Source organism: Mustela nivalis (genome assembly GCF_964662115.1).
Source record: "Mustela nivalis genome assembly, chromosome: X".
In the NCBI taxonomy this organism is placed as follows: domain Eukaryota; kingdom Metazoa; phylum Chordata; class Mammalia; order Carnivora; family Mustelidae; genus Mustela; species Mustela nivalis.
This window is the reverse complement of record NC_139040.1, coordinates 54,569,715-54,592,084: the sequence shown is the minus strand read 5'-3', so window position 1 is coordinate 54,592,084 and position 22,370 is coordinate 54,569,715. Positions and strand designations below refer to the sequence as shown.

The following is a 22,370-nucleotide window of genomic DNA, read 5'->3' as shown; positions in this document are numbered from 1 at the left end:
CCAGACAAAGTTCCCCCATCCAGCCTCAAAGCATGGCTCTTCTTGTTGACTCACCAAATGTGGACTGTATGAATGTGGCAGGGACCAATCTTAGTGTTGACAATCGGGTATCCTTGCTTATAATTTTACTTTTTGTGGTAGGGCTTCCTTTTGTCCCAAGTAGTGTGATGCTTGTGACACTTGTCCTGAGAGAGTTCCATCACCTGGCACTAGTTGCAAAAGAAGTATTACTGTTTTTTGATTTGTGGTTACCATTCAGCTTACATATAACATCTGCATATAGCAGTCTATACTTAACTAGATGGTTGCTTATTTTTGGACTCACTCTTACTCTTCATGGTTCAGATATTTGGTATCATCTTTTACAACCTTTTATTTTGTGCTTCTCATTTTTCTTACTCGTACTTACTTTCTCTTGTTTTCCACCCATAGAGTCCCCCATAACATTTATTGTAGGGCTGTTTTATTGGTCATGGATTATTTTAAGTATGTTTATCTAGGAAACTATATCTCCTATTCTGAATGATATCCTTGTTCAATAGAGTATTCTTGGCTGCACATTTTTCCTTTCAGCACTTCAAATACATCATACCACTCACTTCTGGCCTTCAAAGCTTCTGCTGAAATAGCTGAAATCATTATGGGGTTTCTTTTGTAGGTAACTCTCTTCTTTCTCTTACAATCTTTAAAATGATCTCTTGCCTCCTGAATCTGCATCTATTTCCCTCCCAAGATTTAGGAAATTTTCACGTATTGTTTCTTCAAATACATTTTCTGCCCACCTTTCTCTCCCCTCAACTGGGATCCCTCTAATGCAAATACAGCTATACTTGATGGAAGAACCAATTCTCAAAGTTTATTCTCATTATGCAGTATTTGTTTGTCTCTCACATGCTCAGCTTCATTATTTTCAATTACTCTATCTTCCAGACCACTGATATGTTCCTCTGCTTTCTGTCACATATTATTTATTCCGTCTATTATATATTTGATTTCATTTATTGAGTTCTTCATCTCTGATGTTATTTTTTATTAATAAATTAATTTTCAGAAAAACAGTATTTATTATTTTTTCACCACACCCAGTCCTCCATGCAATCCGTGCCCTCTCTAATACCCACCGCCTGGTACCCCAACCTCCAACACCCCTGCCACTTCAAACCCCTCAGATTGATTCTCAGAGTCCATAGTCTCTCATGATTCACCTCCCCTTCCAATTTACCCTAACTCCCTTCTCCTCTCTAACACCCCTTGTCCTCCATGATATTTGTTATGCTCCACAAATAAGTGAAACCATGTGATAATTGACTCTCTGCTTGACTTATTTCACTCAGCATAATCTCTTCTAGTCCCGTCCATGTTGCTACAAAAGTTGGGTATTCATCCTTTCTGATGGAGGCATAATACTCCATAGTGTATATGAACCATATCTTCCTTATCCATTCGTCTGTTGAAGGGCATCTTTGTTCTTTCCATAGTTTGGCGACCGTGGCCTTTGCTGCTATAAACATTGGGGTACAGATGGCCCTTCGTTTCACGACATATGTATCTTTGAGGTAAATACCCAGGAGTGCAATTTCAGGGTCATATGGAAGCTCTATTTTTTTATTTCTTGAGGAATCTCCACACTGTTCTCCAAAGTGGCTGCACCAACTTGCATTCCTACCAGCAGTGGAAGAGGGTTTCCCTTTCTCCACATCCTCTCCAACACATGTTGTTTCCTGTTTTGTTAATTTTGGCCATTCTAACTGGTGTAAGGTGATATCTCAATGTGGTTTTAATTTGAAACTCCCTGAGGGCTAGTGATGATGATCATTTTTTCATGTGTCTGATAGCCATTTGTATGTTTTGATTGGAGAAGTGTCTGTCCATATCTTCTGCCCATTTTTTTGATATGATTGTCTGTTTTGTGTGTGTTGAGTTTGAGGAGTTCATTATAGATCCTGGATATCAACCTTTTGTCTGTACTGTCATTTGCAAATATCTTCTCCCATTCCGTGGGTTGTCTCTTTGTTTTTTTGACTGTTTCCTTTGCTGTGCAGAAGCTTTTGATTTTGATGAAGTCCCAAAAATTCATCTTCGCTTTTGTTTCCTTTGCCTTTGGAGACATATCTTGAAAGAAGTTTCTGTGGCTGATATCGAAGAGATTACTGCCTATGTTCTCCTCTAGGATTCTGATGGATTCCTGTCTCACATTGAAGTCTTTTATCCATTTTGAGTTTATCTTTGTGTATGGTGTAAGAGAATGGTCAAGTTTCATTCTTCTCCCTATAGCTGTCCAGTTTTCCCAGCACCATTTGTTGAAGAGGCTATCTTTTTTCCACTGTATATTTTTTCCTGTTTTGTCGAAGATTATTTGACCATAGAGTTGAGGGTCCATATCTGGGCTCTCTACTCTGTTCCACTGGTCTATGTGTCTGTTTTTATGCCAGTACCATGCTGTCTTGGTGATCACAGCTTTGTATAAGGCTTGAAATCAGGTAACGTGATGTCCCCAGCTTTATTTTTGTTTTTCAACATTTCCTTAGCGATTCGGGGTCTCTTCTGATTCCATACAAATTTTAGGATTATTTTCTCCAGCTCCTTGAAGAATACCGGTGGAATTTTGATCAGAATGGCATTAAAACTATCGATATGTTATTTTTTATCTCTTTTCAAGGGTCTCACTGATGTCCTCCACCCTTTACTGAAGTTCAGTGAGTATCTTTATTTTTCCATGTTTTCTTATGTTATAATTTAAATTCCAGTTAGTTAACATACAATGAAATATTAATTTTTGGCTTACAATACAGTGATTAACCCTTCCATAAAATACTCACTGCTCATCATAACAAGTGCACCCCTTAGTACCCATCACCTATTTAACCTATATCTCTGCCCACCTCCCTTTTGGTGACCATCACTTTGCTTTTTATACTTAAGAGTCTGTTTCTTGGATTGCCTCTCTCTCTTTATTTTTCCCTTTTGATTGTTTTGTTGCTTAAATTCCACATATGTGTGAAATCATATGGTATTTTCATATGGTATTTGTCTTTCTCTGATCAACTTTTATCACTTAGCATATTACTTTACCCCATCCATGTCATCACAAATGGCAAGATTCATTCTTTTTTTTCTTTGTGGCTGAGTAATATTCTATATACATATTATGTATATATATAATACATATATAATATTCTATATATGTGTATTATATAGATATATAGATATAGATTAGATATAGATATAGATTTGCCACTTACTCTTTATCAGTTCATCATGGGTGTACATTTGGTCTCTTTCTGTAATTTGACTATTGTTGATAATGATGCTATAAACATTAGTGTGCATGTGTCTCTTTGAATCAGTGTTTTTTAACATTTCAATAGATATGTGGTTGTGCAATTGTTGAGCCATAGGGTAGTTGTATTTTTAACTTTTTAAGGAGGTTGCATACTCTTTTACAGAGTCACTGCAACAGTTTGCATTCCCATTAACAGTGCAAGAGGGTTTCCCTTTCTCCCCATCCTTGCTGGCACCTCTTGTTTCTTGTGTTGTTGATTTAAGCCATTCTGACAAGTGTGAGCTGATGTCTCACTTTAGTTCTATTTCCTTGATGATGAATGAAGTTGAGCATCTTTTCATGTGTCTGTTGGTCATCTGGGCATCTTCATTTGAAAAATATCTATTCATATTCTCTGCACATTTTTAATTAAATTATTCATTTTTTAGGTATTGAGTTTTATAAGTTCTTTTTATATTTTGGATAATAACCCTTTATCAGATATGCCATTTCCAAATATCTTCTTCCATTTACAGGTTACCTTAGAGTTTGATTTTTTTTCTCAACTGTGCAGGATCTTGTTATTTTGATGAAATCCCAATAGTTTATTTTTGCTTTTGTTTTCCTTGTCTCCAGAGACATATCTAGGAAGAAGTTATGATGGCCTAGGTAAAAGTGGTTATGGCCAGTGTTCTTCTCTTGGATTTTTATGGTTTTAGGTCTCACATTTAGGTCTTCCTTCCATTTTGAATTTATTTTTATGTATCATGTAACAAAGTGGTCCAGTTTCATTCTTTTGCAGATTGCTGTCCTATTTTCCCCAACACATTTGTTGAAGAGACTCTCTTTTTCTAAATGGATATACTTTCTTGCTTTGTTGTTTAACTATACTATACTATACTATGCTCTATTATACTATACTATATAGTTGTGGGTTTAATTTTGAGTTTTGTATTCTCTTCCACTGAAATCTGTCTATTTTTGTGCCAGTACCATATTGTTTTTATTATTACAGCTTCTTAAAATATCCTGAAGTTCGGATTGCAATGTATCCAACTTCTCTTCTTTTTTTTTTCAACCTGCTTTGGCTGATTCAGGATATTTTGTAGTTCCATATAAATTTTAGGATTGTTTGTTCTAGCTCTGTGAAAACTGCAGGTGGTATTTTAATAGGGTTTGCATTAAATGTGTAGATTGCTTTGGGTAGTATAGATATTTTATGAATATTTCTTCTTCCAATTTATGATCATGGGATATTTTCCCACTTCTTTGCCTCATTTTCAGTTTCTCTCATTAGTGTTTTATAGTTGTCAGAGTATAGTTCTTTAATCTTTTTAGTTAGGTTTATTCCTATTCCTAGGTATCTTATTGTTTTTGGTGCAACTGTAATGGAATTTATTCCTTAACTTTCTGCATTTTCATTATTAGTGTATAGAACTCCAACATATTTCTGCACATTGATTTTATATCCTATGAGTTTATTGAATTCATTAATCATTTCTTGAAGTTTCTTGTGGTGTCTTTTGTGCTTTCTATATAAAATATCATGTGATCTGCTAATAGTGAAAGTTTTACTTTTTCCTTAGAGATTTGGATGGCTTTTATTTCTTTTTATTGTCTGATTGTTGTGGCTAGGACTTCCAGTACTATGTTGAACAACAGTGGTGGGAGTGAACATTCCTTTTTCCTGACCCTGGAGGTGAAACTTTTAGATTTTTTCCCATTGAGAATGATGTTAGCTGTGAGTTTTTCATAGATAGCCTCTATGATATTGAGGTATGTTTCCTCTAACCCTATTTTGTATGACAGTTTTTATCATGAATGGATGTTGTACATTGTCAAATGCTTTTTCTGCATCTATTGAAAGGATCATAACTTTCTTATCCTTTCTTTTATTAATGTGATGTATGACACTGATTTGCAAATACTGAACTACACTTGGAGCCCAGGAATACATCACACTTGATTATGGTGAGTGATTCTTTTAATGTACTGTTGGCTTCACTTTGCTAATATTTTATTGAGAATATTTGCAACCATGCACATCAGGGATATTAGCCTGTAATTCTTTTTCTTGATGTAGTCTTTTTCTGGCTTTGGTATCAAGGTAATGCTGACATCATAGAATGAGTTTGGAGGTTTTACTTCCATTTCTATTTTTTGGATCATTTTGAGAAGAATAGGTAGTAATTTTCTTTAAGGACTAGTAGAATTCTCCTTTGAAGCTATCTGGCCTTTGACTTTTATGTTTTGGGAGTTTTTAATTATTGACTCAATTTCTTTGCTGGTTATCTCTCTGTTCAAATTTCCTATTTATTCCTATTTCATCTTTGGTAGTTTATATGTTTCTAGGAATTTATCCATTTATTCCATGTGTTCGATTTGTTGACATATTGTTTTTCATAATGTTTCCTTATAATTGTATTTCTGTGGTGTTGGTTTTTATTTCTCCCCTCTCATTTGTGAATTTATTTATTTGGGTCCTTTATCTTTTCTTTTTGATAATTCTAGCTAGAGGTTTATCAATTTTATTAATTCTTTTTCACAAAACCAGCTCCTGTTTTCATGGGTCTGTTCTATTAGTCTTTTAGCCTCTATATCATTTATTTCTGCTCTGAACTTCCTTACTTTCACTGGTTTCATGTTTCTTTTTGTAGTTCTTCAGATACAACATGAGAATGTTTGAGATTTCTCTTGCTTCTTAAGGTAGCCCTTTATTGCTCTATATTTCCCTCATAGAACTGCTTTGGCTGTATCCCATATATTTTGGAGCATTGTGTATTTATTTTCATTTGTGTCCAGGTATTTTTTAACTTCTTCTTTGATTTTCTGCTTGACCCATTCATTGTTGAGTAGTATGTTGTTTAACATCTATTTATTTGTGATTTTTCTAATTTTTTTCTTGTGGTTGACTTATAGTTTCATCATGCTGTGGTTAGAAAAGTTTTATGGTGTGTACTCAGTCTTTTTGTATTTGTTGAGGCCTAATTTGTGACCTCACATTTGATCTATTCTGGAGAATGTCCCATGTACACTTGAAAAGAATGTGTATTCTGCGGTTTTTAAGCTGGACTGTACTGAATATATCTATTAAGTCCATCTGATCCAGTGTGTCATTCAAAACCATTGTTTCCTTTTTGATTATTTTGTTTAGATGATGTGTCAATTGATGTTACTGGGGCATTAACCTCTTTTACTATTTTTGTGTTATCTTCAGTTAGCTCCCTAATGTTTGGATACTACTAAGTCCATCTGATCCTGTGTGTCATTTAAAGCTATTGTTTCCTTTTTGAGTTTTTGTTTAGATGATGTGTCAATTGATGAAACTGGGGTATTAAGCTCTCCTACTATTATTTTGTTATCCTCAATTAGTTCCCTAATGTCTGTTATTGTTTTGTATATTTGTGTGCTTCTGTATTGGGGAGATAAATATTTACAATTGTTAGATCTTCTTGCTTGATTGTCCCCTTTGTTATAAAATATGTCCTTCTTTTTTTTAGGGTTTTATTATTTATTTGACACACAAAGAGAAACAGTGAGAGAAGGAATACAAGCAGGGGGAGTGGGAAAGAGAGAAGCAGGTTTCCTGATGTGTAGGGAGCCTGATGCAGGGCTTGATCCCAGGATCTTGGGAACATGACCTGAGCTGGAAGCAGATGCTTAATGACTGAGCCACCCAAGAACCCCTTGTTATATAGTCTTCATTTTAAAGTCTAGTTTGCCCCATGTACATATTGCTACTCTGGCTTTCTTTGACATTCATTTGTGTGATAAAAACTTCTTCATTTCCTCACTTTCTATTTACAGGCGTCTTTAGGTCTGATATGAATATCTTGTCAGCAGAATTTGGATGAGTCTTTGATTTTTTAATCCATTCTGACCCTTATGCCTTTTGATTGGGTCCCTTACCTCACCTTATTTTATGAATGATAATGTTTCTGGATAGAGGATTCTTGGCTGCATATATTTCTCTTTCAGCACTTCAGCTATATTATGCCTTTCTCTTCTATCTTTTCAAATTTCTGTTGAGATATCTCCAGGTAGCCTTATGGGTTTTCTCTTGTAAGTTAACGACTTCTTTTCTTTTCCTCTTTTAATTTTTTTGTTTTTTATCACTGTATTTTGTAAATTTAATTACAATATGTTGTGGTGTTGGCCTGCTTTTGTTGATGTTGATGGGATTTCTTTATTCCTCTTGGATCTGTACGACTTTTTGTTCTCCAGATTGGGGAATTATTCTTCAAATACATTTTCTACCCCATTTTCTCTGTCTTCTTCATTTTAGACTCCTACAGTACAAACGTTATCACATGTAATATAGTTACTGATTTCCTTAAGTGTATTCTCATGTTGCATAATTCTTCTCTCTTTTGTTCAGTTTCATTATTTCCCATTATTTTCTTTTATGTGATTTTTTCCCTCTGCTTCTTCCAGCATCCTGTTAATTGCATCAAGCTTGTTTCTAATCTTATTTATTGCATTTTTCATTTCTGATTAGTAATCTCTAAGCTTTTTTTATCTCTGTGGTAAGGGTCTAATTAATTTCTTATACTCTTCTCTCAAGGCCAGTTAGTAACCTTCTGATTATTGCTTTAAATTCTCCATCTTGTTTGTAACTAATATCTGTTTCACCTAGAACTTTGGCCAGGACCTTATTTTGTTTTCATTTGGGATAATTTCCTCTGTCTCTGCTTTCTTCTATGTGTTAGAAAAGCCAGTTATGTCTGCTTCTCTGGAAAGTAATGACTTTTGGAAGATGAGTTCCTGTAGTGCCCAGGACTTGGCACTTCAAGGAGTGCCTCCAGTGTGTGTTGCATGCCCTGTGCTGTTGCGTTTTTGGCTGCTCTTTCCTTCAGGCCAGTTGTCTGCAGAGATCCTCATTGCTTGCTGTCAATACTTTCTGATCCCTTGCATAAATGTGGTGTGTTTTAAATAGGTGAGTTCTGGTCTGCTTGTAAATGAGACTTACCACCTCTTCCACAAGAAACTAAGGCCCTCAGAACTCTCTGGTTGGCTGAGATGGTGTGGACAAGAGTTTTTGCTTGTCTTCTTGGGGAGGGGTCCTCTGGGCTGGAACTGAGGCAAGTTTGACTGAGGAAGGTAGTCTAGTGGCTCCTGGGTGGCTCAGTGGGTTGGGGCCTCTGCCTTTGGCTCAGGTCATGATCTCAGGGTCCTGGGATTGAGCCCCACATTGGGCTCTCTGCTTGGTGGGGAGCCTGCCTCCTCCCGCTCTCTGCCTGCCTCTCTGCCTAGTTGTGATTTCTGTCCGTCAAATAAATTTAAAAAAAAAAGAAGAAGAAGACAAAGAAAGGTAGTTCAGCTTGAGCTCAGGAAGGTAGGGCTTGGTCTAAACAAGTAGGCAGCCAGTGATAGTGTTGGTCTGCTTCCAGCAGGTGGCTCTGTACTTATGCTGAGGGGTAAGAGACTTAAGTTGTGCCAGCCACCTGCTTTGTTCCTGGAGAGGCATCTCCATAAATGGTATCTCTCAGGGACATGCTTCAAGAAGAGTGAATAATCTCCTCCCTATGTGCCCCAGTTGTTTCTTCAAATTGTTGTTTCTACACTGTCTGCTTCTGAGTTGTTTTCCTGCTTTCCCTCTAGGAAGAGGGCAGTGCCCTCCAGGTATATCTCAGTCAAGCCTGCTGACCTTTACAATTCTAGACTTTAAGCCCTGATGGTTGCAGGAATTCACAAAATTCATCCTTATTCATTTTCCAAGCCAGTAGCTTTGAGGACACATCCCCTTTTTGTGTCCCCCTGTGTGCTCCCCTCTCTCACTCTCTCTCTCTCTCTCTCTCATCCTTCTCAGTGACTATGGCTTCCTCCCCTCTGCAGCACCCATGATCCATTTCTGCTCTAAACCATGTCTCTGCACTACCTAAGCTCTTCAATGTGACATCTTCTCTCCCTTTTGTTGTGGAGTTTGTTCTGTGAGTCTTCATATTGATTTATGGGGGACATTTAGGATGGTTTAATAGTTATCTAGTTGTGTCCATAGGCCTAGAAGATCCTAGGGTTCTCTTATTCCTTCAGTATTACAGTGAGTATCTTTATGATGATTACTTTAAATTCTGAATGAGGCATATTAATTATTTCTCTTTGGTTAAATCTCCTGCTGTGATTTTATTATGTTCTTTCATTTGGGAAATACTCCTCTGTCTCCTCATTGTGTCTACTTCTTTGTGTGTGTTTCTTTGGTTTAGGGAAGTTAACTATGTCTTCTGCTCTTTAAAGTAGTGCCTTTATGAAGAAGAGGTCCTGTAGTGCCCTGAATTGCAGTATTCCTTGTTCACTAGAACCTGTCACTTTATGAGAGCTTTCCATGTGTGTTGCTTATGTCATGCTATTGTGTCTGAGTCACTTTTCCTTTTAGTCTAGATGTCTGGACTGACTTTGCCTGTTAGGCATTGTGTTTGCTCTCTGCAATGTTAGTGAGATCCAGGCAGGATGGCTCTGTTAGCGCATGACAGTAGAAGCGTTCTGGGTTGGGGTGCCAGTATTTTGAAAATTCACAATGAGCTGTTATTCCTAGGTGATTCCCTAAAGCACAGCAGGTGCAGGCATATTGCACAGTAGGCCAAGGGCCTACAGACTTTTGTGCACAGTGGCTGAGCCCAGTGTCTACACCTGGTGGGTGGTCATGCCGTGTGGTGTCTGTGTGCATGTTAGCTAGGCATGGAGTGCAGTGGTTGAGGAAAGCCACATTTGTGTGCAGCTGCTGGGTGGGGTGTGCAGCATTAACAAAAATTGTGCTGATCCCACAATTCAGGAGAACTTGTGGGCATGACCCTCTGCCAGCAGTTTGGGTAGCAAGTGTCTGCTGTGTTGCCTTTGCAGGTGACTTTGTGATTATGCTGGGGTTTGGGGGGTAAAAATGACTGCCAGTTCTTTTGTTCCCAGAGAAGTCCCCCAACACACTTTGAAATCTGTATAAACAGATCTCCCTCCCATTGTGCAAGCTGTTCTTTCTATGTTGTCTCTTTTTGAGCTGTTGTTTCTTTCTTGGGTAAGAAGCCCTCATGGCTCACCCAGTGCTGATTTCACTGACTTTTAAAGCTCCAGCCTCAAGTCCCACTGGTTATAAAAACTCACAGAATTCAGCCCCTCTGGTTTTCAAGGCTCGATATTTGTTTTTCCTGTGTGGGTTCCCTGGTGCTTTTTCCTCTCAGGGATGGCAGTTCCCTCCTTCCTACATGCAGCTCCTGACCACCATTTCTGACCTTCCAAATCTCTCTGATGTGGCTTCCTCTCTACATTTAGTTTGGAGTTTGTTTTGCTAGTCTTTGGATTGCTTTCTGGTTTATTAACTTGTATATTAATGATATCTAGTTGTAAACATAGGATGTTTAGTGTTCTACTCTGCCATCTTCCTGGCACCCATCTGAGGATTTCAATAGTTTCTTTTCATTTCTCTTTGGTGTATTTTTGTATAATATAAGCATTTTCATTTAGAATAGAGCACATTCCTTCTTTGGGAGTGATTTGGTTGTCATATTTTTGCATTACATTGGCACAAAAGAAGAATGCATATGGTGAAATCAGTGCAGACGATGACCACAGAGAATACAAAACTGAAATTAGAAAATCAGTTGGCATCATATGATTTTCCCATTGCAATGAGAACATTTTTGCAAGAGGGGGTTTGCATACATATTGTCCACCTAATTAATACATTCTTTATGCCTTTTTGTAAATAATTGCACAAGTCAATAATTTTCATGAAGAATTGAACAATGCCTATTTATTATTGTAAATTGTTTCTTATCACAATGGTTATATATACAAAATATATATGTTTATGTATACACACACACACACACATATATATATATATATGTACACACACACACTTTTACATTGTATATATATTTAAATAATATTTGGATGTCTTGTTCATTTATAGGGCTGGCAGGAAATGGTTGGTAATGGTAAAATAAAGCCATGATTAACTGAAAAATACTTTAAATCTGCAATTAAATTTCTCTGTGGAATTCTTTTTATCTTTAAGGAGGACATGACATGATAAGATAATTCAAGAAATATCTTGAAATCAGTACTCATTTCATTCCAGTTTTATTTGTTTTCTGCATCTCTAGAATGGCATAATGGTTAATTGTGTTCAGAGTATGACTATAAGCTATAGCAAGATTTCTGTTCATCTGAGAAAAATTCCATTTTGTTAAAAACTTGTATTTGCAAACTAGGAAATTGTTCATATTTTGGAACAATATTAAACAACAAGACTTTAAGAATTATTTAAATTGTCACTTTTGAGCAGATTCTGATGGTAAAACTCAGTTACAGACACTAGCCATAATATCCTATTCCTTGAACAATCCTGTTACCTATTGTACTTTGAGAAACTTGTTAACTATCTTTCAACCCATCATATATCTATAAATATATTTTCATGTATGTGATAATATTTAAAGAACTGTACTGGGCATTATGGAAATATATGTAGGCACAGAATTAGATCCTCCCTGGCTCTTGATGAATCTAGTGGGAGAAATGGCACATGCTTTTATGTATTTGTTACTTCAGTAAAACAGAAGAAGTACAAATGCCTTAAGACAGGTATAGATAGGGGCGCCTGGGTGGCTCAGTGGGTTGAAGCCTCTGCCTTCGGCTCGGGTCATGATCCCGGGGTCCTGGGATTGAGCCCCGCATCGGGCTCTCTGCTCAGCGGGGAGCCTGCTTCCTTCTCTCTCTTTCTCTCTCTGCCTACTTGTGATCTCTGTCAGATGAGTAAATAAAATCTTTAAAAAAAAAAAAAAGACAGGTATAGATAAAGATGGGGGATAACAGTAGAGAGGTCATAGAGGGACAAAGCTTTTGGCTGTTAAGAATAGGAAGACTGACAATGAATTGAAATGACTGAAAGTCAAAATCTCTTAATAAAAAAAAATAAATATATAGTATTTTTCAAAGGTTTTATTTATTTGAGAGAGAGAAAGAGCACAAGAGTGAGGGGAGGGGTAGAGGAAAAAGGAGAAGTGGACTCCTCACAGAGCAGGGAGCCTGATGTGGGGCTCTATCCCAGGACACTGAGATCATGACCTGAACTGAAGGGAGCTGCTTAATTGACTGAGCCACTCAGGCACCCCAGAAATATATACTATTAAGAATAGAGCTGGATTCAGTATTTTTTTTGGCTTGTAAGTATCTACCAGTCATAATTCAAAACTAATTTTAATAAATTTATATTGCCATTTTTCTCTGTAAGAAAGAATATGGATAGTTTTTCTCAGGAATTTTCCATGACAGTATTTGATTTTTACTCTAGTGGAAATACAAAACTTGAAATATAGTACAGTTTAAAGTTCACATAGACAAATAGCAAAATATTTGATAATGTCATAAAATTCCAACAAATTAGAAACTGTAAATGGGGATTGTGAATATACTTGGAATTCTTCTATCTTTTCAAGGAAAAAAGTAGAGGTAAAGATTTTCATGTGGATATTCATGTCCAAAACAGAGAGGAGCTACATCTGCCTCCTTTGTGAACCCTCTGTCATGATACTCATAGGGATACTTGCATGTTCCTAGCAGCTCAGGTTTGAAAGGAGCCTCTGGTGTCCATCTTGTCATTTTTAGATGCTCAGAGCACCCAAAAGGATGGTTTTGAACTTGTGATATTCCTAAGTTGTGGAGTCCACATTCAGATACCATAAATTTTGACAGATACCTATAGGCTCCTTGAAGTAAGGGGCAGCAGATACAGTGAAATTTGTCATAATTTTGACAGCCTGAAAGATATATGTATATAATATTGTGGATTAAAGTTAATGTGTTAAGGCTTCCATACCCTAACTTGATTCCTTTTGGTTTTTAAAAGATGGTTTAAAGTATTTATTACCTCAGAAGGAGTTTTCCTTTTTTAATCTCAATAGAAGGTTTGCTTTAATATATTCCTTTACAATGTTCTGTTTGCTTGTTTGTTTGTTTGTTTGTTTCAGGACAGATGACCTGAAAAACTTTGCAGTTGGGGCTATCTGTATAGTTGAATACAAATATGGAATAATACATTTGATTTGCCTATATGTCATGATTTCCTATACCATGATCCTTGAAGGTAACCATGAAGACCTTGAGAGACCCATTTTATTTTGCCAATTTGGGGCAAGAGGGTTGGAAGTGCTGAAGACTGTGCTATGTGGTTCCCCATAGCTGCACATTCTAAATGCAAAACTAATATTGCAGGCAAAAATAGCAGGCTACATGGGTGAACTGTTGGATGGTAGTAGTGGGGTAGGTACTTTACAATGATAGATTATAGTTCATGAGTCTTCTTCAAGGTCATACAGCTGTAACTTTTTACATGTTGGGGAAACTGGCATCAGATACCTAATATTGTTTCTTGTTATCAGCAAACAGAAGTGATTAAAAAATTCCAGTTCTGCTTAAGAATGAAAAATGTGGATTGTTTCAGGTAATGTAATATTTTAACAATATTAATTATTCTAATCCATGAGTATTAAATATCTCTACATGTTTGTGTCATCTTCAATTTCTTTCATCAGTGGTTTGTGATTTTTGGACTACATACACTAGTCTTTCACCTCTTTGGTTAAGTTTTTTCTTAGGTATTTTATTCCTTTGGGTGCAATTGTTAATGTGTGTGTTTTTTTTAAATTTCTATTTCTGCTACTTCATTATCAGTGTCTAGAAATGTTACTGATTCCTGGCAATTAATTTTGTACTCTGCCACTTTACTGAACTTGTTTATTACATCTATTCATTTTTTATGGACTCTAGGATTTTCTGTGTATAGTATGATGCCATCTGAAATCAGTAACTGTTTAATTTCTTTACCAATACAAATGCCTCTTATTTCTTTTTCTTGTCTGAGTGCTGTGGCTAGGACTTCCAGTAAAATGTTGAATAAAAGTGGTGAGAGTGGACATTCTTGTTTTGTTCCTGAACTTAGCTGGAATGATCTTAGTTTTTCAGCATTGAGTATGTTAGCTATGAGTTCTTCATATGTGGTTTTTATTATGTAGAGATATGTTCCTTCTAACCCCACTTTGCTGATTTTCAACATTTCTTTTTTTTTTTTATAAACATATATTTTTATCCCTGGGGGTACAGGTTTGTGAATCGCCAGGTTTACACACTTCACAGCACTCACCAAAGCACATACCCTCCCCAATGTCCATAACCCCACCCAACCTTCTCCCAACCCCCCTCCCCCAGCAACCCTCAGTTTGATTTGTGAGATTCAGAGTCACTTATGGTTTGTCTCCCTACCAATCCCATCTTGTTTCATTGATTCTTCTCCTACCCACTTAAGTCCCCATGAGGCATCACCAGCCCTCATGTCAGGGAGATCATATGATAGTTGTCTTTCTCTGCTTGACTTATTTCGCTAAGCATGATATGCTCTAGTTCCATCCATGTTGTCGCAAATGGCAAGATTTCATTTCTTTTGATGGCTGCATAATATTCCATTGTGTATATATACCACATCTTCTTGATCCATTCATCTGTTGATGGACATCTAGGTTCTTTCCATAGTTTGGCTATCGTGGACATTGCTGCTATAAACATTCAGGTGCACGTGCCCCTTTGGATCACTATGTTTCTATCTTTAGGGTAAATACCCAGTAGTGCAATTGCTGGGTCATAGGCAGTTCTATTTTCAACATTTTGAGGAACCTCCATGCTGTTTTCCAGATGGTTGCATTAGCTTGCATTCCCATCAACAGTGTAGGAGGGCTCCCCTTTCTCCGCATCCTCGCCAGCATCTGTCATTAACTGACTTGTTGATTTTAGTCATTCTGACTGGTATGAGGTGATATCTCATTGTGGTTTTGATTTGTATTTCCCTGATGCAGAGTGATATGGAGCACTTTTTTATGTGTCTGTTGGCCATCTGGATGTCTTCTTTGCAGAAATGTCTGTTCATGTCCTCTGCCCATTTCTTGATTGGATTATTTGTTCTTTGGGTGTTGAGTTTGCTAAGTTCTTTATAGACTTTGGACACTAGTCCTTTATCTGATAGGTCGTTTGCAAATATCTTCTCCCATTCTGTCAGTTGTCTTTTGATTTTATTAACTGTTTCCTTTGCTGTGCAAAAGCTTTTGATCTTGATGAAACCCCAATAGTGCATTTTTGCCCTTGCTTCCCTTGCCTTTGGCGATTTTCCTAGGAAGATGTTGCTGCGGCTGAGGTCGAAGAGGTTGCTGCCTGTGTTCTCCTCAAGGATTTTGATGGATTTGTTTCGCACATTGAGGTCCTTCATCCATTTTGAGTCTATTTTCATGTGTGGTGTAAGGAAATGGTCCAATTTCATTTTTCTGCATGTGGCCGTCCAATTTTCACAACACTTTTATTAAAGAGGCTGTCTTATTTCCATTGGACATTATTTCCTGCTATGTTGAAAATTAGTTGACCACAGAGTTGAGGGTCTATTTCTGGGCTCTCTATTCTGTTCCATTGATCTATGTGTCTGTTTTTGTGCCAGTACTATGCTGTCTTGATGATGACAGCTTTGTAATAGAGCTTGAAGTCCGGAATTGTGATGGCAACAATGTTGGCTTTTTTTTCAATATCCCTTTGGCTATTCTAGGTCTATTCTGGTTCCATATAAATTTTAGAATTATTTGTTCCATTTCTTTGAAAAAGATGGATGGTACTTTGATAGGAATTGCATTAAACGTGTAGATTGCTTTAGGTAGCATAGACATTTTCACGATATTTATTCTTCCAATCCAGGAGTATTGAACATTTTTCCATTTCTTTGTGTTCCTCAATTTCTTTGATGAGTACTTTATAGTTTTCTGAGTATAGATTCTGTGCCTCTTTGGTTAGGTTTATTCCTAGGTATCTTATGGTTTGGGGTGCAATTGTAAATGGGATTGATTCCTTAATTTCTCTTTCTTCTGTCTTGTTGTTGGTGTAGAGAAATGCAACTGATTTCTGTGCATTGATTTTATATCCTGACACTTTACTGAATTCCTGTATAAGTTCTAGCAGTTTTGGAGTGGAGTCTTCTGGAATTTCCACATATACGATCATATCATCTGCAAAGAGTGATAATTTGACTTCTTCTTTGCTGATTTGGATGCCTTTAATTTCCTTTTGTTGTCTGATTGCAGAGGCGAGGACCTCTAGTACTATGTTGAATAACAGTGGTGATAATGGACATTCCTGCCGTGTTCCTGACCTTAGCGGAAAAGCTTTCAGTTTTTCTCCATTGAGAATGATATTTGCAGTGGGTTTTTCATAAATGGCTTTGATGATATTGAGGTATGTGCCCTCTATCCCTACACTTTGAAGAGTTTTGATCAGGAAGGGATGCTGTACTTTGCCAAATGCTTTTTCAGCATCTATTGAGAGTATCCTATTGTTCTTGTTCTTTCTTTTATTGATGTGTTGTATCACTTTGACTGATTTGCGGATGTTGAACCAACCTTGCAGCCCTGGAATAAATCCCACTTGGTCGTGGTGAATAATCATTTTAATGTATTGTTGAATCCTATTGGCTAGTATTTTGGTGAGAATTTTCTCATCTGTGTTCATGAAGGATATTGGTCTATAGCTCTCTTTTTTGATGGGATCCTTGTCTGGTTTTGGGATCAAGGTGATGCTGGCCTCATAAAATGAGTTTGGAAGTTTTCCTTCCATTTCTATTTTTTGGAACAGTTTCAGGAGAATAGGAATTAGTTCTTCTTTAAATGTTTGGTAGAATTCCCCCGGGAAGCCATCTGGCCCTGGGCTTTAGTTTGTTTGGAGATTTTTAATAACTGTTTCAATCTCATTAGTGGTTATGGGTCTATTCAGGCTTTCTATTTCTTCCTGGTTCAGTTGTGGTAGTTTATATGTTTCTAGGAATGCATCCATTTCTTCCAGATTGTCAAATTTGTTGGCGTAGAGTTGCATATACTATGTTCTTATAATTGTTTCTATTTCTTTGGTAGTAGTTGTGATCTCTCCTCTTTCATTCATGATTTTATTTATTTGGGTCATTTCTCTTTTCTTTTTGATAACTCTGGCCAGGGTTTTATCAATTTTACTAATTCTTTCAAAGAACCAGCTCCTAGTTTCGTTTTTTGCTCTATTGTTTTTTTGGTTTCTATTTCATTGATTTCTGCTCTGATCTTTATGATTTCTCTTCGGCAGCTGGCCTTAGGGCTTCTTTTTGTGCTTTCTCCAGCTACTTTAGGTGTAGGGTTGGTTTGTGTACCTGAGACCTTTCTTGTTTCTTGAGAAAGGCTTGTACCGCTATATATTTTCCTCTCAGGACTGCCTTTGTTGTGTCCCACAGATTTTGAACCATTGTATTTTCATTATCAATTCTTTCCATGATTTTTTTCAATTCTTCTTTAATTTCCCGGTTGACCCATTCATTCTTTAGAAGGATGCTGTTTAGTCTCCACGTATCTGGGTTCTTTCCAAACTTCCTCTTGTGGTTGAGTTCTAGCTTTAGAGCATTGTGTTCTGAAAATATGCAGGGAATGATCCCAATCTTTTGATACCGGTTGAGTCCTGATTTAGAACCGAGGATGTGATCTATTTTGGAGAATGTTCCATGTGCACTAGAGGAGAATGTGTATTCTGTTGCTTTGGGATGAAATGTTCTGAATATATCTGTGATGACCATCTGGTCCAGTATGTCATTTAAGGCCTTTATTTCCTTGTTGATATTTTGCTTGGATGATGTGTCCATTTCAGTGAGGGGAGTGTTAAAGTCCCCTACTATTATTGTATTATTGTTGATGTGTTTCTTTGATTTTGTTATTACTTGGTTTATATAGTTGGCTGCTCCCACGTTGGGGATATAGACATTTAAAATTGTTAGATCATCTTGTTTGATAGACCCTTTGTGAATGATATAGTGTCTTTCCTCATCTCTTATTATAGTCTTTGGCTTAAAATCTAATTGATCTGATATAAGGATTGCCACTCCTGCTTCCTCCGATGTCCATTAGCATGGTAAATTCTTTTCCACCCCCTCACGTTAAATCTGGAGGTGTCTTCGGGCTTAAAATGAGTTTCTTGGAGGCAACGTAAAGATGGATTTTGTGTTTTTATCCATTCTGATACCCTGTGTCTTTTGATTGGGGCATTTAGCCCATTAACATTCAGGTTAACTATTGAGATATATGAATCTAGTGCCATTGTATTGCCTGTAAGGTGACTGTTACTGTATGTGGTCTCTGTTCCTTTCTGATCTACCACTTGTAGGCTCTCTCTTTGCTTAGAGGACCACTTTCATTATTTCCTGTAGAGCTGGTTTGGTGTTTGCAAATTCTTTCAGTTTTTGTTTGTCCTGGAAGCTTTTAATATCTCCTTCTATTTTCAATGATAGCCTAGCTGGATATAGTATTCTTGGCTGCATATTTTTCTTGTTTAGTGCTCTGAAAATATCATGCCAGCTCTTTCTGGCCTGCCAGGTCTCTGTGGATAAGTCAGCTGCCAATCTAATATTTTTACCATTGTATGTTACAGACTTCTTTTCCCGGGCTGCTTTCAGGATTTTCTCTTTGTCACTAAGACTTGTAAATTTTACTATTAGGTGATGGGTTGTGGGCCTATTCTTATTGATTTTGAGGGGCATTCTCTGAACCTCCTGAATTTTGATTCTAGTTCCCTTTGCCATATTGGGGAAATTCTCCCAATAATTCTCTCCAGTATGCCTTCTGCTCCCCTCTCTCTTTCTTATTCTTCTGGAATCCCAATTATTCTAATGTTGTTTCGTCTTATGGTGTCACTTATCTCTCGAATTCTCCCCTCGTGGTCCAGTAGCTGTTTGTCCCTCTTTTGCTCAGCTTCTTTATTCTCTGTCATTTGGTCTTCTATATCACTACTTATTTCTTCTGTCTCATTTATCCTAGCAGTGAGAGCCTCCATTTTTGATTGCACCTCATTAATAGCTTTTTGGATTTCAACTTGGTTAGATTTTAGTTCTTTTATTTCTCCAGAAAGGGCTTTTATATCTCCCGAGAGGTTTTCTCTGATATCTTCCATGCCTTTTTCGAGCCCAGCTAGAACCTTGAGAATTGTCATTCTGAACTCTAGATCTGACATATTACCAATGTCGGTATTTATTAGGTCTCTAGCCTTCGGTACTGCCTCTTGTTCCATTTTTTGTGGTGAATTTTTCCGCCTTGTCATTTTGTCCAGATAAGAGTATATGAAGGAGCAAGTAAAATATTAAAAGGATGGCAACAACCGCAGGAAAATATGCTTTAACCAAATCAGATGAGACCCCAAATCGCGAGGGGGGAGAAAGGGGATAAAAAGAGGTTCAAAAAGAAAAAAAAAATAAAAGAAAAGAATTTAAAAAAAGAAAATGAATAAAGAAAAATATAAAAAAGATAAAATATATATATTAGATAAACTAGTTAAAAAAACGTTAAAAACGAAAAGGGCAAAAGTTAAAAAACAAATTTTAGCCGAAGAAGAGAAAAAAAATGAAAAATAAAATTAAATTAACTGCATGACTATAAAAAATCAAATGAGAAAGCCATGAGTTCCGTGCTTTGCTTTTTCCTCATCTGGAATTCTGCTGCTCTCCTTGGTATTGAAACCACACTCCTCCTTGTTAGGTGAACTTTGTCTTGGCTGGGTTTCTTGTTTATCTTCTTGGGGAGGGGCCTGGTGTATTGATTCTCAAGTGTCTTTGCCCCAGGCAGAATTGCACCGCCCTTACCAGGGGCTGGGCTGAGTAATCCGCTCCGGTTTGCTTTCAGAAGCTTTTGTTCCCTGAGCGCTTTCTGTAGAGTTCTGGAGGACAGGAATACAAATGGCGGTCTCCTGGTCTCTGGCCTGGGGGAGCCGAGATCCTGGGGCCCCACTCCTCAGTGTCTCCTCAGAGAGCAGCGCCCAGTTACTCCCATCTGCCTGACCTCCGGCCGTGCTCCGAGCTCACCAAGCCTGTGGCTGGTTCAAGGTAACACTGAGTAGTGTGCTTACTGTTGGCTCTGTCTCTGTAGCTGGCTTTCCCATTCCAATACCCGCAAGCTCTGCGACACTCAGACACCCCCGATCCTTCTGTGACCCTGCGGGACCTGAGGCCACGCTGACCCCGCTTAGCCTCTGGAGCAATGTCCCTCAGCGGAACAGACTTTTAAAAGTCCTGATTTTGTGCTCCATTGCTCCGCCGCTTGCTGGGAGCTGGCCGCTTCCCCGGGGTCTATCTTCCCGTTGCTTTGGATTCACTTCTCCGCAGGTCCTACCTTTCAGAAAGTGGTTGTTTTTCTGTTTCCAGAATTGCTTTTCTTCTCTTAGATCTGCTGATGGATTTGCTGGTGTTTGCAATCTTTAGATAAGCTATCTAGCTGATCTCCTGCTAGCTGATGTAGTCTCAGCCTGCTACTTCTCTGCCATCTTGACTCCTGCCTCTTTTCTACATTTCAATATGAATGGATGTTGATTCTTGTCAAATGCTTTTAGGCATCTATTGAGATGATTATATAATTTTTATCCTTCATTTTGTTAATGTGGTGTAAGATGTTGATTGATTTGCAAAGATTCAATGCAGTCCCTATCAAAATGCCACAGTATTTTTCAAAAACTCAAACAAGTAACAGTGAAATTTGTATAGAACCACAGAAGACCCCATATAGTCAAAGCAGTCCTGAGAGAGAAGAACACAGCTGAGATATCACAATACCAGATTTCAAAATATTCTACAAATCTGTAGTAATCAAAAAGGCATGGTATTAGCACAAAAATGGACACATTCAATGGAACAGAAGAGAAAGCCCATAAATAAATCTATGATTATATGGCCAATTGAACTATGACATAGGAAGAAAGAATATAAAATGGGAAAAGACAGTCTCTTCAATAAAGAGAGCTGAGATAACTGGACAGATATATGTTAAAGAATGAAACTGGACTACTTTCTCACACTATACACAAAAATAAAGTCCACATGGATTAAAAACCTAAATGTGAGACATGAACTGAAAATTCTGGAAGACAGGACAGGCAGTAAATTCTCTGACACTGGCAATGGCAATATTTTTCTACATCTGTTTCCTAAGCAAGTAAAAAAAAAAAAAAACTATTGGAAGTACATCAATATCAAACACTAATGATGTTACCTTGGTTAACTGAATTTAAATTAAAAAAAAAAAAAGCTTTTGCACGTGAAACAAAATCAGCAAAACTATAAAGCAAAGTACTACATGGGAGAAATTATATAACTTTGCAAATTATAACTGATAAAGTTTTCATATCAAAATTACATAAAGAACTTATACAACTTAATACCAAGAAAGCAAACAATCAAATTTAAAAATAATCAGAGGACCTGAACAGACATTTTTCCAAAGAAGATAAAGAGATGGCCAACAAACACATGAAAAAATGCTCAATGTTACTAATCATCAGGAAAATGCAAATCCAAACCACAATGCAATATCACCTTACCCCAGTTAGAATTACTAGAATCAAAATGACAAGAAATAACAAGTGTTGGTAAAGATGTAGGGGGAAAGGAACACTTGTACACTGTCAGTAGGAATTTAAGTTGGTATAGTCACTGTGGAAAACAATATGGCGGTTCCTCAAAAAATTAAAAATAGAAATACCATGTGATTCAATAATTCCACTATTAGGTATTTACCCACAGAAAATGAAAAGAGTATTTCAAAAACATATATATACACTCCTATGCTTATTGCAGCATTATTTACAAGAGCCAAGATATAGATGCAACCTAAATGTACATCAATATATGAATGGATAAAGAAAATATGTAATATATACACAACAGAATATTATGTAACCATAGAGAAGATGAGATTGTGCCATTGGGACAACATAGATGGATCTAAGGTGTTATGCTAAGTGAAATAAATCAGACTGAGAAGTACAAAAACCATGATTGCACTCATATGTGAAATCTAAAAAAAAAAAAAAAATGAAGAAAGGAAAAGCAGAATCAGACCTGTAAGTACAGAGAAGAAACTAATGGTTGTAAGACTGGAAGGGGACAGATGTTGGGGCAGGGGAGATACAGTCTTTCAGTTATGGAATGAAAAAGTGACAGGAATAAAAACACAGCATTAAGAAATACAGTCAATGATAGTATAATAGAGATGTAACAGGACAAATGGTAGCTACATTTGTGTTAAATAGTATAATGTAC

General features: G+C 37.1%; 1 protein-coding gene across 5 annotated transcripts in view; it reads left to right on the top strand.

Moving 5' to 3' along the window:
- The window catches only part of DACH2 (dachshund family transcription factor 2), a 904,655-nt gene that overhangs the window by 402,884 nt on the left and 479,401 nt on the right, over nucleotides 1–22,370 (top strand). The gene's annotated exons all lie outside the window — the stretch shown is intronic.